Genomic DNA, 16277 nt, shown 5'->3' on the forward strand with positions numbered 1-16277 from the left:
TGGAAGTGGTACCCATGCTAGGTGACAGGCGTGTGGGTGTGCACCGCGAGGGATTGAGACTTGGTCCGTCCCGTGAGGCTGTGAGGCCTAATGGCCATTATCTGTGGTTATGTGTTTATTTGTTGTTGAACTTGTTTGACTTCATGTTAGAGATCATGCTTAGGCTTCATTCATGCTCACGTTATTTGTACTCAGTCATAGAAATTATTGTACATATTTACCTCAGTCTCTCTTTATTTTGCTGATATGTTGTGATACTTGATGTGGGTTGTGTCCCCTTATTGGTGGTGCATTGTGAGGCTGGAGAGGTACATGACCGAGTGAGGCCGAAGGCTTGGTTGTGAGGATATTAATACCATAGCGCGTGAGCTATCCGCGTAGCACGTGAGTTGACCGTGCGGGTCCAGGTATTGATAACATAGCGCGTGAGTTGTCCGTGTAGTACGTGAGTTGACCGTGCGGATCCAGGTATTGATATGATGGCACGTGAGTGCTCTGTGCTTAGCGCTTGTGCTTTGGGAGCCCCTCCGGAGTCTGTACACACCCCCCAGTGAGCGCAGAGTGTTGAGTGTGAGTGATGAGTGATGGAGTGACACTGCTGTGAGGTTGTATTTATTTGTGATGTTGCTGCATTTATCTGTTAAACTTCTTTGTGGCATTTACTGAGTTATGAAATTTACCTATTTATTTTTGTTTATTTTTAAATTGTGAAAATAAAATAATTGGACTGTTTTACTTAACTCGTCACTACTGCTCAGTTCCTTAGTTATTTCTGTTACTTACTGAGGTGGTTGTACTCATACTACACCCTGCACTTTATGTGCAGATCCAGGTGAGTTAGCGCGTGGCGATCGTTGAGTTCAGGCCGACTATCTGTGGATATTGCAAGGTAACTGCTAGCGTCCGCATGACCTTGTTACTCCTTTTATCATTTCTTTTTTTGGACAGTTAGACAATTTATATATCTTAGTTTATAGTTTTATACGCTCATGACTTAGTGACACCCCGATGTTTGGGTCTCGTTTCCGTATTTATTTCTATATTATATTTAGAGTAGATTTAGTTTATGAAAAAGTTAAATGTTGGAAACGTTTTATTAAATTCTTATAATCGATTTAGTTGGCAAGTAGGCTTGCCTTGTAATATGATAGGTGCTATCACGACCATGATTAGATTTTGGGTCGTGACATTAGCCTCTCTTGATTCAGCTCACTGGCTCTTAGAATCGCCTAACACTTTCTCTTTACTTGGGACGAGAGCCATACAAAGGTAAATATTTATCTCTTCTAGGATTCCAATGCCAATCTTCTAAAATTTGTGAACATTCTAGTATTCATATCTTGTTGAACTATTCTAGAGTGCACCATCTAGGTGTCTCACAAGGAGAACTATTACCACGTTTGCAATATCCCTCGGAAAGGTGAGCTAATGATAACAATCCATCCACATTATTGGATTACTCTAACCCCAGCTGGATGCTGATATCCCATCTTTCTCTTAAGTTATATCTGTTAGCTCCCACATGGCATAACTGAAATGGGTGTTGTCAAGTGAATATATCTTTGTTATTGTTGAAAGTAACTCAAAATGCTTATATTTCTTTGCCTGAATTGTAAATACAGATAATCTTCACTAATTGGGTACCTCGTATCCTTCTTCACCTAGCTTCTTTTACTTGTTGAAACTTGTATCTACCTTCTGATTCTCTCGTTGCTTTTTACCATAGGGGTAGATAGATATTCATGCCTTAGGGATCCTTATCAAGAGGCTCACATGTCGTAGTACACACATATCTACTGAAGGTCTTACATTTACTCATCATAAGCATAACGCAAAATTGAGCTCCTCTGACTCAACTTTTCTATAACCACATTCAATCTCTTACGAACAGTCTTTCTGGATATAGATGCCGTTGTATAACGAATAAAATAGAACTTAGGAGTTTGAATTTCTTATAACTGAGCTCTACCACACGATCTAGAGTAAGAAGAAAGAGTGACAGTCCTAAATGCCATGTAGCTTCTTGCTTATAAGTGTGGTGTATAACACACCCATAAACAAGACTCTACTAGACACGGCTTGTAGACTCCATAGGACAGAACTGCTCTGATACCACTTTTATCACGACCCAAATCGATGGGCCGCGACGGACACCCGGTACCTTACTCAACCGAGTACCAACGTAACATATCTTTCGTATTATACTATCATAGGTAATTGAACAAGAGAGGTTGTTGTGAGATAAGTAGAATAATACATGAGGAAATACTCAATATAGGGTGACCCAACTTGATTTACCGATTTATATATATGATGTACTGGACTATAAGGCCAATCCAGTATCCGTATACATGACATCTGTCTACAAGCCTCTAAGAGTACATAAATATCATAAAGGTCGGGACAGAGCCCCGCCATACCAAACAATACATATTCAAATCATACTGACCAAATAAGAAACTTCGGAACAACTGGAGTGCACAAACACCTTCTGTTGAGCTGATAGCCTATTAGAAGAATTCTCAACCTGTCTATCGGGACCTGCGGGCATGAAACGCAGCGTCCCCAGGCAAAAGAGACGTCAGTACAAATAATGTACCGAGTATGTAAGGAATAAAAATCAGTAAATCATAGATATGAGAGAAACATGGAGTAAAAGACTCGACATGTAAGTCTGAATAGATCTGTGAATCATTTAATATTATAATGCCATACATGTGCGTATAAATATCATACCATGCATAGGTATATACGTACATAACATCATCAAGCCTCTGAGGGCATCCCATCATATCATCTCAGCCACTGTGGGCAAAATCATCAACGTATACCAACTGATCAGGTGGTGGTGCGTATATAACGCCATAACCTCTTCCAATATCCCATATACATATAATATACACGTATATATCGCCTTCTGGTCATGGGTAAATGTACATGTATAAATGTATGAAATGCATAAGAAATATGTTAATAAGATTTCTCGAATATCATAAAATCAATATGCCTTTCGGACAAACTTTATCAAATACGTATTTTTCCGAGACCCATGAACAGAGGATATAATAATAATTCACACGGAGAATCAAGAATATAGACATCCCTAGTATTTCTATGAATAGAGTCAATTATAAAAGTTGCGTATTTGCTCGTTTCGTTTGTATCGTACGGATCATGCCAAAAGGAAAGAAGGGATTGCCTTAACATACCTTAACTCCGTTGAGTCTTTAATACCTTCCAAGAAATTCTTCAAATAACTCAATTCAATCTACAATATCATAAGGAGATTCAAAATCAGTGTTGAGTAAAGGCTATGTCCGCAACTTAAACTAGTAGCTCGTTTACGTAAATTGGGCCAGCATCTCCCCAGTAACTAGGCCCTCCTCCAATACCCTATACCAACAACAACAAGAACACAACAATAACAATATGTAAGCATCATTTTCCAACCTTATTTCCATCACAATATACCACAAAATAACCCACACACCCTAATCAATTCATATATAAAACGACAACCAAAGTAGTGTCAAACAACCTAAAAAATGTAACGACGAATGGCCAGCCCACCATTTTATCATTATGTGGTGTTTCTCCACACCATTTATCCTCCAAAACTCCATTAAACAGCAGAAAAATATACATCCCAAAGGCAACACGAAACAGCCCATAAAACAGTCCACTACAAGTCAAATAACTCGAACTCACGGCTTTCGATCACCGTCTCGTGAGTTCTAACTATTAGAAAATAAATTTATCAACATTCCTTGATATTTAAACACCTAAATACAGAAAGTACACATTTTCTTAACTATGAAGTACCTTCCAAAACTCAAACTACAAAGAAAAAGAGAGGCGATATAGCGATACTTACGTCGTGGGGATCGTTTTAATATTATCGCTTCTTGATTCCGTGCCCGGGATGATCATATTGTTTGAAGATCTTGTAGAGAGCTTAAGAGTAAAGTTAGGGGTGTTATTTGGGAGAGCTCTCTGGAAAAATAGAGAAAGAGACGAGATGGGATGTAAATATCCCATTTTTTAAAAGTAAAAAAAAATGCTACTTGGCACCCTATGATTGGCCCTTCTTCCAACGCTTATAACTTTTTATCCGGGTGTCGTATGAACGAACGGTTAAGTGAGTTGGAAACTAAATTCCAAGACCTTTAATTTTATATATAATATGTCCCAAAAATACCTCATATATTACACTAAATATATTTCTCAAAAAGCTCTGTTACAGGGCAAATCCTTAGTCGATGTTTTCGCAACTTTAATCCGATTTTTTTTCAAACTTCATATTTTCTATCCAAACATCATATATAACCATATTATGACTTTAAAATTATTTAAATCATGATTAACAAGTCTCATATTCATTATGTCACCTTGGGACACACGGGGTATAACAAGTCACGTTTCATGTTTTTTCAACAAAAAAAAAAAGTGAAATATGTTTTAAAAAATGATGTCCAAACAGAATTTCATCTTCAAACCAAACTTAACCCAAATCAGATTTTTTAAAATAAATTTAGAAATCTATGACCAAACGATAGCTTAGTTTTTTGTTAATGTCTGGTTATTTGATTTGAGCTAAAATGATTTTTGATTTAAGTAATTTGATTGTGTGGAAATTTTATATACACAAAAATCATACTAGAGTAGATATGCATCTCAATCTTCATTAATTTCATAGTTCATGCTAGTCTTTAATAAGTCGATACATCTTAAAAGTATGAGGTTGATATGTTCTTTTCATATAAGCTTACCGGCTTAGCCATACTATATCAAAACTCGAGTCATTTGCTTCCTTAAGTCATGTTCATATCATTTATTTGGGCAGAAAAAAAGATAGTGAGTCACTTGAAATATTTTCGTTAATTAATCCTTGAAGTAGTTAATAAATAAAAATTAAACCTTTAAAATAACAACTTTTCCTTTTTTCCCTTAAGACGGATAATGCTTTGCAAATTTCACTTGCTTATAAAATGGGATAATTCAACTCCTACCTAAACTCACGTTTTCTCTTCCCCTCGTCATTCTACAATAAATGGCATTTATCTGTTTAATTTAAAAGGGTAAATGTAAAGGGAAAAAAATGTGCTGTATCAAATACTTTCATTTTAATTGTTAAAGTTTAGAATTTAATGTTTCTTGTAATTATCATATCTCCCTTGAGCCCCCGTCCCCTTTATGTGAAATATTACAATTTGAGGAGCTAAACTATATTTTTTTTAATTATGATTTTCTCGATCTCTTTTTAAGTATTTTGAATTATTAGCTATGTTGATTTATAGTACTTTTTATCAATACTAACATCTTCCACGTATAAACACAATTCCTGAAATTAGCTCCTGGATTATAACTCTCGATTAAATCAGCACGGACATTGGCCGTGGAAGCCACGGCAATCAAGTTATCGTCAGGCCGCAAAGGATATATCACAAACAACCCAAAATCTTTAGAAACATCTTTATTCCTACGAGAGCAATTCACAACCACGTTTAAGGTCGCATCATCTGGAATATTATTCTCAGGATGGCTATTAAACCTCTTTAACAAATCCACACCCGTTAAATCCGAATAATTCGACGCAACTCGAGCATATGTATCTCCAGTTTATGGAAAAACAAATAAGAATCTCTAATGTAGTTGGAAAAACACATTTATGGAAAGAAAAAACTTTTGGCGAGTTGTCCTCATCGAAAACAAAAACATATTAATTATCCATACCATATTAATTTTAAATATTTAAATATTAAGACTACATATCTAGTTTAAATGGAAATGATTTAATAACCAACAATTTAGTTAATTTTAAAGTTTTAAATATAAGGAAAGTGTTATAAATATAGGGAAATAATTAAATATTATTTTTAAGTAGTAGAAATTAATTAAATAACTATTTCTAAATAGTATAGAATTAATTAACTACTCCTAAATTAGTAGTAAGAAATTAATTAAATGACTATTTCTTAATATTAGGAAAATAATCAAATGACTATTGTCCAATGTGAACTATAGTTTAAAACTCTATTTTAAAAGGGTAAAAAAGATGAACGATATTTCACTAAGAGTTTGCGTGCTTTTAATATATATATATACACACACATATATATCTACATACATACTGTTATTTAAGGTTTGATACGAAGAAAATATATTCTTCGGAAAATGTTGAAAAATATTTTCAAGAAGAAACTTTGTCTCACCATCCAACACTCCAAAAATTTAAAATTATTCCAAATGGATCAACTAAGAAAAATACAAGAGAAAAAAGTCGTTTTCCTTTTTCCATTTAAAGGAAAATATATTTTTAGAAAAAATATCTTTTAGTGTTTGATTATAGAAAAAATTACTTATTTTCTGAAAGATGATTTCCTTGGTACCAAACACACCCAATCTTTTCTTTATTAAGGAATGCTGCTTAGTTTCTTGCTTTCCAAACACAATTAGCATGCATAGATATGTTTCTTTAAATGCTTAATTTTGCTACCGACTGTAGCATGCTAATTGCCTTCTAGCTAATTGGGGTACGTGAGTCGATAATTCCTTATCATATGAAGTATTAAATTGATAAAACTAGAAACTAGTCAAAGTAATATATTTAATAATTTTGAAAAATAATCATAGTAACAAACACATCCAAATTTACCCCGTAAAAGCCATAAAAGAAGATGAATCTTTATATAAATAGCGATTATATTTTAGCTGATATATATAAATTAAATATTAATTATATATAGTTATACGTATACGTATGTTATTGAGTGACTACCTGTTTAAGTCAATTCTTCAAAAGAAAAAGGAAATAAAGTGGAGAAAGAATTGCCTGACTAGACAAAGGACTAGAGTGCTGGTCCATTTGAGGAAAAATAGCTAAACAGAGAGGATAGACAAAGATGGTCATAGTTTTTGAAGCTAAAATACAAAAATCAAATGACTTTAGGCAGAGCGTATAAAGTCAAAGCCAAGTAATGCACTTGAAGCAAAAGCATGTCTTCTATGTCTTATGAGCTCTTAATTGCGGCATTTTCTCACATTATTGTTGTGTTTCTCTTTTACACGTTTGTTAAAAAACTATTTGTATACGGTCAAAATCGATTTTAACCTTCATATGATTAGTCAAGATTGGAACATAATGGACCGAAGGTCATCTTCATAATATCGGATATGAGGTCCGAAGCCAGATTACTGAGCTCGAAGTTATTACCGAGCCCGAGTCCAAATCAAACTATGAAATGAAGCGGTGTGGTCGAGCTTAAGAGCCAAAGACCAACCTATATCGAGCCCGATTCGATACCGAGCTCCGAGTCAATATTGAGCTCGAGTTAATATCGAGCTCTAAATCTAGAAATCTACCAATACCGAATCCGACCAAGATCGAGCCAAGAGACAAGAGCCATTACAACCGCACTGAGGGAGAGAATCTCGGCGGAAATTAGGGAAAAACTAATCTATCATGGCATTCCCACTATGTATTTTTAAATATATCTAAAGTAGGATTCCTCCACTATAAGGGGGATAACTACTATTTCTGTAAGAAAAAAGTATTAAGACATTAATACACTCTCATATTATTCACGGAGAAAAACATACTGATATCCATATAGAGATTATCCTCTTATGAGCTTTATACATTGAATCATCTTGCTTCATAAACTAGTTTTTTATTCAATTTCGTTTGTATTTCATTCTTTATACAGTCAATACTCAATATATTTCTATTTACTTTCCGATTTATGCTAAGTTATACCACGTATCCTTAGAACTACGTATAAATTCAACTCTATCCATTTTTCGGGTAAACAGTTTGGCGCCCACCATGGGACTAAGGATAACCGTGGTTGTTTGATACGAATCTCTATAAAACATACCATTTTACACTTGCTCTTGGAAGTATATTTGATTTCAGGTTGAAAACGACGAATTCTCAATTAATGGCCCTACCTATCGACAAAGAAGCTGGCCTTCAAGATGAAAACAACAACTTAACCCCCGAGGGTGGAAGGCCACTCGTCGATCCCGTTGGAGCTCAGGTCGAAGAGCCAATAGACGTCAATGCGCATGCGTCCATTGAGGCGAACCAACATTCCGACCCTGAAAATAACATTCATGGTGGAACTCGGTCTGCAGCTCGAAATACCCAAAACGCTGAGGAAAACGGAATCAGCTTGCGTATGATCTTCGAGATGGTGCAAGCTCAACAAGTAGCAATAGCCTAGTTGTAGATCCAAACCCAGGCACCGACCAGACTCGAGCCCAGTCCACCCTAGAAGTCACCCACAAAACGGGGCCAGCTATAGTAAGGTCAAATGAGCAAGAATCGGGGACTAATTCCGAAATTGTTAAGATGCTCGAAGAACTGACAAAATGAATAGAGTCGGGAGAAAGGAGGATCGAGGCAAACGACAAAAAAGTGAAAACATACAACTCAGGGTTAATCAGATCCCGGGGGCACCACCAATATTGAAGGGCTTAGATTCCAAAAAAATCATACAAAAGCCTTTCCCCCTGAGCGCGTGTCACGACCCAAACCGATGGGCCGCGACAGGCACCCGGCACCTTACTCAACCGAGTACCAACGTAACGTATCTTCCCAGGGGCACTCTCTTTTATTCCCGTAATATTCATACGGTACCTTTAACTACCCCGACTCCTATCTGAATATATCTCAAGTATTACAATGACATTACTGCGAGGCTGAATTCACTGTATTGGGTTTTACTATGCTAATCTTGCACGATCTGCTGATTCATCTGTAACCTCCTGTCTAGCCGTAACTAGGCTCTTCCTGATCAATTACTAACTACTCGTTGGCCCATTCTCATCTCAATATTCCTCGTAATCTTTATTGGGTTATTTCCTTTGCCTTAACTTACGTCTCACACTGGCTCCTTATTTATCAATAAGGTCTTGGGCCGGGACCCTTACTTCCTTTACTTGACGTCGTGTTTGCATAATGTTCTGGAATCATAACATATCTGTAGGATTTGGATAAGTGCCATCTCATTCCTTTTTCATTTTTATCGCATTCATTCTTTACCATTCCATAGTCACTAGAACCACTTAATTCAGACCTAATGCCACATCACTCCATATTCCCTCATTTAGGGGAGTACTAAGAACTGAAGCCACGAGGATCTACCTATAGATGTTTTACCTCTTCATCCTTGGCATCGTTTAACAACATCAATGTCCCTTACTCGCCTTGTGGCAATCCTCTTGTACCAAGGATAACAAATTCCCTTACTCGCAATGGTGACACTTAGTGCAACTGGCACATATAATCCCTTAAGTTTAACTTTGTTCATATTGCTTGCTTTTAGGGAAGCGTCTTCATGAATGACCATTCTCTGAATTTTTCATGAATCATTTTCTGTTGTCCATTCTATTATCGCCGTAACGCAAATCTAAAATTTTCATGATGCTGACTATTATCAAGTCACGCAGTCCCTAATTCATGTTTAGTTTATCTTGTTCACCAGCCCATACTGATTTCTATTATTCTGGGGTCTAACTTTTCCTTCCGGTAGTTGCGTCAGAGTCATGAACTTATTTTTCGAAGTGAGGATATGACTTTATGACCTATACTCTTTTGTTATCTCAAGGCCTGTCGCCTCTCGTCTTTCCCTTCACTTGACTATAGACTCTGTAATACTATCATTTTTTAATCTACGCATCACATCTTACTCATAACGCTTCATTAACTCTCTTCTCATTTCCCGCTAACATTTTTGTCTAACACTTATTTTGAAAATTTCAATAGGACATTCTTTTGCCTTTAGCTCCCCTTGTTCCATCTACTGGCTCTTCGGGTTGTCTAACATTCTTTCTCTACTAGGGACGAGAGCCATACTAAGGTAATATTTATCCCTTTAAGGCTTCCAGTGCCTATCTTTGTAGTACTCATATCTAGCTGTACTATTTTAAAGTGCGCCATCTAGGTGTCTCACAAGGAGATCTATTAGCACATTTGCAATATCCTTTGGAAATGTCAACTAATGCAAACAATCCATCCACCATTTTGGGTCACTCAAACCCCAGCCGGATCCTGATATCCCGTCCTTCTCTTAAACCATATCTGTTAGCTCCCATAGGGCATAACTAAAATCAATGTAGCCAATTGTACGTGCCTCTGTTACTGTTGAAGGTAACTTAAAAGGCTTATATTCCTCTGCCTGAATTATAAATACTGTTAACCTTCATTAACTAGGCGCCTCGTATCCTTCTTCACCTTGCTCCTTTTACTTGCTGAAACTTGTGTCTCCCTCCATATTCCTTTTTACCGTAAGAGTGGATAGACATTCTTGCCTTAGGGATCCTTATCAAGAAGCATACACATCTTAGTATACACATGATTTGCTTAATACCTCATATTTATCCATCATAAGCATGATGCAAAAATTGAGTTCCTCTGACTCAAATCTTCCACAGCTATATCTCATATCAACCGTCTTTCTAGATGTACGTATCATTGTACTATAAGTAAAATAGAGTTTAGGAAATTGAGTTCTTACAACTGAGCTCTACCACACGATCTAGAGTAGGAAGAAAGAGTGACAATCCTAAATGCCCTGTAGCCTCCTGCTTATAAGTGTGTGCACAACACATCCATAAACAAAACTCTATTAGACACGGCTTGTAGACTCCCTAGGACAGAACTGCTCTGATACCACTTTTGTCACGACCCAAACCGATGGGCCGCGACGGGCACCCGGTACCTTACTCAACCGAGTACCAACGTAACGTATATTTCTTATTACATCATCATATACATGTGACATACGAGCCTAATAGGCCAACATGATCATTTATAAACTCAAAACATAGGCCGTACAATCTTTCACGTACACGACATATGTCTATAAGCCTCTAAGAGTACATAAATATCATAAAGATCGGGACAGAGCTCCACCATACTAATCAGTACATGCCCTAATCATACTGACTACATAAGAAACTCCGGAGCAAATGGAGCGCACTAACACCTTCCGCTGAATTAATAGCCTACTTGGAGGACTCTCGACCTGTCTATCAGGACCTGCAGGCATGAAACGCAGCGTCCCCAAGCAAAAGGGACGTCAGTACGAATAATGTACCGAGTATGTAAGACACATAAATAAGTACATAACAGACCTGAAAGAAATATATAGTAAATGACTCAACCTATAAGTCTAGATAACTCTGTAAATCATGAAATACTCATAGTGACATGCATATGCATATGTATGTCATGTCGTGCATAGGTACATATTTCATAACATCAGCAGGCCTCTGAGGGCATCCCATCATATCATCTTGGCCACTGTGGGCAAAATCATCAACGTATACCAGCTGATCAGGTAGTGGTGCGTATATAACGCCGTATCCGTTTTGCCATATCCCATTTAAATATAATATACATATATACGCGTATATAACGCCATCTGGTCATGGGTCAATGTACATGTATAAATGCATGAAATGTATAAGAAATACGTTAATAAGATTTTCTCGCAATACCATAAAAATCAATATGCCTTTCGGATAAACTTTATCAAATACATATTTTTCTGAGACCCATGAACAGAAGATATAATAATAATTCACATTGGGAATCAAGAATATAGACATCTCTAGTATTTCTATGAATGGAGTCATTTGTGAAAATTGTGTATATTCTCGTTTCTTTTGTGTCGTATAGATCATGCCAAAAGAAATAAGGGATAGCCTTAACATACTTGGAGTAGGAAATCCGTATGATATTCTTGGAAAAGGTTGCACCGTACTCTTTTAGAACCGTAAAAGTTTTACGTTGTTAAGCTTCTAATAATTCTTCGTTGGATTTGGTTGAAGAAATCTCGTTGTTAATATCTTTGTAGGAACTTGAATTGTAAGAATTGGTAACGTTCTGTTATGAAGTGAAGTGTTGCTAAGTTTTGATATGAAGCCTTTTGTATTCAAATAACATAAATGAAAGGTTTTGTACTTACCACCTTACTTACAAGTCTTTGTATTTAAATTATAAAAAAAGAGGTGTCTTTGTTCTTGACATATTAAGAAGTTTTAAACACAAAATTTGAGCCCTCATCCGTAACTTAGCAATCTTGTATCCCATCTTGACAAGGTAAGATAGTCTCTTAAATTTGTAAACTTATGGGGCCCACTTTGTGGCTAAGTGTTGCCTAAAGGCTTCCTAACTATGCCACGTAACCTTAATGAACTAAGAGTCATTATTTTCTAGGGAATTTGCTGCCATGTTTAGGTCCTTTAAAGTTATCCATAACTTTAATTACTTAATTAACTTAATTAGCTTAATTATTTAGTTAATCTCCCACTAAAAATTTATAATTACCCAATTATCCACATAATCAAGAATTATCTCAAATTACTTAAAATACTACTCACTTATAATACACTTTACGTATCCTACTATCGTGGTCATGGGGTACCTTGTATGGCATTAGTCCATAAATGCCGGGTATTGTAGCTAGGACCGTATTTTATCCCAAATCGACAACCTTCAACGAACTCATTTTCTTTGATTCTTTTACCCTTTATTCTTCACGAAACTTACTTATCGCTCATTATAAATAGCATAGACGCGTATAACCTCGAGATAATACCATCCCCGAGTCTACGTCGATTAACTAAAGACGAAACTTTAACGTACAAAAATGCGGAATGTAATATCTCATTTTCGAGCTTATATCAATTTACTTATGGCGTACTTCCATATATGAAAACATGGGGTGTAACAACCCGGCTCCTAAACCGATCCCAAAGAAGTTTCTCATGCCTGAGATTCCTAAATATAATGGAACGACTGATCCCAATGAACATGTCACCTCTTACACGTGTGCCATCAAAGGGAACGATCTAGAGGACGATGAGATCGAATCTGTATTATTGAAATAATTCGGTGAAACCCTGTCAAAGGGAGCAATGATATGGTATCATAATTTACCGTCTAACTCTATCGATTCTTTTGCTATACTTGCAGATTGTTTCGTAAAAGCACATGCTGGGGCTATAAAGGTCGAGACCAGGAAGTCGGACCTATTCAAGGTAAGACAAAAGGATAACGAAATGCTAAGAGAATTCGTATCTCGTTTCCAAATGGAATAATTGGATCTACCACCAGTCACATACGATTGGGTTGTTCAAGCTTTCACTCAAGGTCTAAACGAACGAAGCTCGATGGCTTCACGGCAGCTGAAGCATAACCTGATCGAGTACCCAGCTATTACTTGGGCCGATGTGCACAATCGGTATCAATCCAAAATAAGAGTCGAAGATGATCAGCTGGATTCTGGTTCCGATATTAAAAGGGATATCTACCAAGAACCAAGGTCAAACAAGGATCGATAATGGCCGTATAACGGAGATCGTAGGGGTAGCGAACCTTCACACAACCCCATACGAGGTGAAAAAAGAAATGATCGAGGCCAAGGGTCTCAGGGGCTGATAAACAGAAATGGGTTTGACAGGCATACCGGACCCAAGGAAGCACCTCGGTTATCCGAGTATAACTTTAGCAACGATGCATCCGCTATCGTGTCGGCTATCGGACGCATCAAAGATACTAAATGGCCTCGACCTATGCAGACTGATCCTGCCCAGAGGAACCCCAATCAAATATGGGAATATCATGGCACTCATGTCCACAGAACGGAAGATTGCAGGCAACTAAGAGAGGAGGTAGTCCGGTTATTCAATAAAGGTCATCTTCGAGAATTTTTAAGTGATAGAGCCAAAAATCATTTCAAAAATAGGGATTTCGGTAGAAAAAACGAAAAAGAAGAGCCACGACACATCATCCACATGATCATGGGTGGGATCGATACCTCCGAGGGTCCGGTGCTTAAACGCACTAAGATGTCGATTGTATGAGAAAAGCGATCCCGGACTCAGGATTACATCCCTGAAGGAACCTTGTCCTTTAATAACGAAGATGCGGAAAGAATCATGCAACCACATAACAATGCACTGGTAATATCTGTACTTATGAATAGAACTCAAGTTAAACATGTGTTAGTTGATCCAGGTAGTTCGGCCAACATCATTCGATCGAGGGTCGTAGAGCAATTAGGCCTATAGGACCAGGTCGTGCCCGCAACCTTGGTACTAAACGGATTCAATATGGCATGTGAAACTACTAAGGGCGAAATAATCCTGCCAGTTAACGTGGCCGAAACCATCCAAGAAATGAAGTTCCACGTGATCGAAGGCGATATGAGATACAACGCCCTATTCGGAAGGCCGCGGATCCACAATATGAAGGTCGTACCCTAGACCCTCCACCAGGTTTTGAAGTTCCCAACATCGGAGGGAATCAAAACGCTCTGCGGGGAGCAACTGACCGCAAAAGAAATGTTTGCCGTATATGAAGTAATTCCGATATCATCATTATCATCAACAAAAGGATCGGATTCGAAGGAGGATCGGAATACCAAATAGCAATCACAAACGCCAGCCTCGACCCAATTAGAGAATCAGAATACTGACGAAGATGATGAATATAGGATCCCTCGATCTTTCGTGGCTCTCGATGATTCCGACGCCACCCAATCAACAATCGAAGAACTAGAGCAAGTCATACTAATCGAATATCTACCCGAACGAAAGGTATACCTGGGCACGGGGTTAGATCCCGAGCTCAGGAGAAAGCTTATTCAATTCCTTATAACTAACATAGACTGTTTCGCTTGGTCCCATCTTGACATGACAGGGATCCCACTGGGAATCATCACTCATAAGCTAAGCTTGGACCCAAGATTCCACCCGGTAAAACAAAAAAGAAGACCCCAGTCCGAGGTCAAACACGCCTTCATCAAAGACAAGGTAACTAAACTTCTTAAAATAGGGTCCATTCGGGAAGTAAAGTACCCCGAATGGCTAGCAAATGTGGTGGTAGTCCCTAAAAAGGGGAACAAGCTTAGAATGTGTATAGATTATAAAGACCTGAATAAAGCATGCCCTAAGGATTCTTTTCCTTTTCCTAATATCGATCGTATGATCGATGCCACGACCGACCACGAGACTCTCAGTTTTCTCGATGCCTATTCCGGGTACAACCAAATACAGATGAACCCGGAGGATCAGGAAAAGACCTCGTTTATCACTAAGTATGGGACTTATTGTTATAATGTAATACCATTCGGTCTAAAAAATGATGGTGCAACTTATCAACGCCTAGTAAACCGAATGTTCGAAAAGCAAATAGGAAAATCAATCGAGGTTTATACTGATGATATGTTAGTTAAATCCCTGCGAGCAGAGGACCATTTAAAGCATTTACAGGAAACTTTCGACATACTAAGGGAATACAATATGAAGATCAATCCCGAAAAATGTGCATTCGGAGTGGGCTCGGGTAAGTTCTCGGTTTCATGGTGTCCAATCGAGGAATCGAGATTAATCCCGACAAAATCAAAGCTATCGAGGACATCGTAGTGGTAGATAACGTAAAGGTCGTACAAAGGCTAACGAGATAGATAGTCCATCGGATCCAAATAAGTCGAGAGCTCTACGCACAAAAGCTATACGGTTCACCTTATCTAATGATGGAACGCTGTTTAGAAGGACGTTCGATGGTCCACTGGCAATATGTTTGGGACCGGGAGATACCGACTACATCCTACGTGAGATTCACGAGGGCATTTGTGGGAATCATTCCGGTGCCGATTCATTGGTCCACAATATAATCAGAGCAGGATATTATTGGATCGATATGAACAAAGATGCAAGGGAGTTCGTTCGAAAATACGACAAATGTCAAAGACATGCACCCATGATTCATCAACCCGGGGAGCTTCTCCACTCGTTCCTATCTCCTTGTCCTTTCATGAAATGGGGAATGGACATCGTCGGCCCCCTCCTATCGGCCCCAGGTAAGGCTCAGTTTATTTTGTTTATGACTGATTATTTCTCTAAATGGGTTGAAGCACAGGATTTCGAGAAAGTCAGAGAAAATGAGGTAATAGACTTCATTTAGGATCACATCATATGTCGGTTCGGGATGCCATCCGAGATTGTATGTGATAATGGAAAGCAATTCATCGGAAGCAAAGTAACTAAATTTCTCGAAGACCACAAAATCAAAAGGATCCTATCAACACCTTATCATCCCAGCGGGAACGGACAGGCTGGATCGACCAACAAAACCATTATCCAAAATCTTAAGAAAAGATTAACTAACGCTAAAGGAAAATGGAGAGATATACTACCCGAAGTTCTATGGGCATACCGCACAACATCGAAATCGAGTACCGGAGCGACACCATTCTCGTTGG

General features: G+C 37.9%; 1 protein-coding gene across 2 annotated transcripts in view; it reads right to left on the minus strand.

Annotated features, from left to right (window-relative positions):
- Positions 1-10738: 10738 nt before the first annotated feature.
- Positions 10739-16277, minus strand: part of LOC104096445 (ribonuclease 3-like protein 3) — a 30114-nt gene continuing 24575 nt past the window's right edge. For both annotated transcript variants that reach the window (XR_011409515.1, XR_011409514.1), the window contains one exon: positions 10739-11044. The gene's annotated coding sequence lies outside the window, so the exon portion shown is untranslated. The remainder of the gene's footprint in view (positions 11045-16277) is intronic.

The sequence above is a fragment of the Nicotiana tomentosiformis genome, chromosome 7, assembly GCF_000390325.3.
Source record: "Nicotiana tomentosiformis chromosome 7, ASM39032v3, whole genome shotgun sequence".
Taxonomy (NCBI): Eukaryota; Viridiplantae; Streptophyta; class Magnoliopsida; order Solanales; family Solanaceae; genus Nicotiana; species Nicotiana tomentosiformis.